Source organism: Dendrobates tinctorius, unplaced genomic scaffold (genome assembly GCF_039654945.1).
Source record: "Dendrobates tinctorius isolate UK_male_01 unplaced genomic scaffold, ASM3965494v1 ptg000053l, whole genome shotgun sequence".
Lineage (NCBI taxonomy): Eukaryota > Metazoa > Chordata > Amphibia > Anura > Dendrobatidae > Dendrobates > Dendrobates tinctorius.
Genome location: NW_027361721.1, coordinates 557,298 through 559,588, shown reverse-complemented (window position 1 = coordinate 559,588; position 2,291 = coordinate 557,298).

Here is a 2,291-nt window from a genome sequence, read left to right as displayed (position 1 = left end):
ACTTTATGCCATTGCTGTGTGGGAATTTCCCACACAGCAATGGCATAAAGTGAGACTAGGGACTTTTTTTTTTTTAAGTGGCGGAGGAATACAGTGCGGAAGGATACCTACCTTCCGTCATTGGATTCCTGCAGCCCGTAGAGAACGGCAGCATCATCTGATGCTGCCGTTCTCTACCCAAGATCGTCGTGGGACACACTCGTGGACTGCTTCGGATCGTGGGTGAGTATTTTTGTGGTTTGTTATGTTAATATTTATTCCGGAAAGACAATGGCTTCGGGGAACAATGTGACAAGTATTGGTAAGTATGTTACTCTATGTTATATGTACTGTATGTCTATGTATGTATTGTATGAATGTATTGTATGTATGTAGTATATATGTGGTATGTATGTAGCATGTAGTATGTATGTAGTATGTATGTAGCATGCATGTAGCATGTAGTATGTATGTAGCATGCATGTAGTATATATGTAGTATGTATGTAGCATGCATGTAGTATATATGTAGCATGTATGTAGTATGTATGTGGTATGTATGTAGCATGTAGTATATATGTAGCATGCATGTAGTATATATGTAGTATGTATGTAGTATGTATGTAGTATGTATGTAGCATGTATGTAGTATATATGTAGTATGTATGTAGTATATATGTAGCATGTATGTAGTATATATGTAGTATGTATGTAGTATATATGTAGCATGCATGTAGTATATATGTAGTATGTATGTAGTATATATGTAGTATGTATGTAGTATATATGTAGCATGCATGTAGTATATATGTAGTATGTATGTAGTATATATGTAGCATGTATGTAGTATGTATGTAGCATGCATGTAGCATGTAGTATGTATGTAGCATGCATGTAGTATATATGTAGTATGTATGTAGCATGCATGTAGTATATATGTAGCATGCATGTAGTATGTATGTGGTATGTATGTAGCATGTAGTATATATGTAGCATGCATGTAGTATGTATGTAGTATGTATGTAGTATGTATGTAGCATGCAGTATGTATGTAGTATGTATGTAGTATATATGTAGTATGTATGTAGCATGCATGTAGTATGTATGTAGCATGCATGTAGTATGTATGTAGCATGCATGTAGTATGTATGTAGCATGCATGTAGTATGTATGTAGTATATATGTAGTATGTATGTAGCATGTAGTATGTATGTAGTATTTTTTTTTTTTTTTTTTTTTTTTTTAACATTTAACACATTAGCCGGATGATGGGACTACTACTGTCCCATCATTGGCTAATGTGTCAATCACTGTCATGGTAGCAGGCATCGCCCGATGGGACTTGTAGTCCCATCGGACGATGCTTGCACAGACCCCCGGACATCAGCACAGCCCCCCGGCAGGCCGGCACAGCCCCCCGGCAGGCCGGTACAGACCCCCACAGGGTGCACAGCCCCCCGGCAGGCCGGCACAGCCCCCCGGCAGGCCGGCAGAGACCCCGGGCAGTCCACACAGCCCCCCGGCAGGCCGGCACAGCCCCCCGGCAGGCCGGCAGAGACCCCCGGAAGGCCCGAAATGACGGCGCATCATGATGCGCACACACCGCGCATCATGATGACGTCAGGCCGTCAATCAACTGAACTTCCGATTCCGATGCCGAATTCCGATATTGAAAAAATATCGGAAGTCGGTATCGGAATTCCGATACAGCAAGTATCGGCCGATACCCGATACTTGCGGTATCGGAATGCTCAACACTATTCATAATACAAGTTACGCTCTGAAAAATGGGGGTTATTTGGCTAAAGTTGTGGGGGGGGGGGCTGGCTCCAGGTTTTCATGTGCCCTGGGCGAAAGAGCGCCCCTTTAACACATACCAAAACTCATCATGCTCCGATACGGCAGAGAAATAGCGGTATAGTACAATGAAAAATACTTCACTTTTTACATCTCATGACGAGGCCCATCTATTTCTCCATACAGAATCATTGGTCCCATATAATGTTTGAAACAGTATATGATGAGCTCCACATAATGCTACAGTATATGTTGGTCCCCATGGATGAAGCTCCACTGTCTTATGGGCCCAAATAACGCTCCAAACATAATGGGCCCCATTTCTAATGCTCTAGTGTATAATGGGCCCTGTAAATGCTGCTCCAGTGTCTGATGTCCACCTTTGGAATGTTCCAGTGTATGGTGGGCCCCATCTATCATTCTCCAGAGTATAGTGCTCCCCAAAAATTGCTGTCCCAACATTGAAAACAATCAAATAAGTCTCCTCGCTAGGGAATCCCTGTACTAGTCTGGACT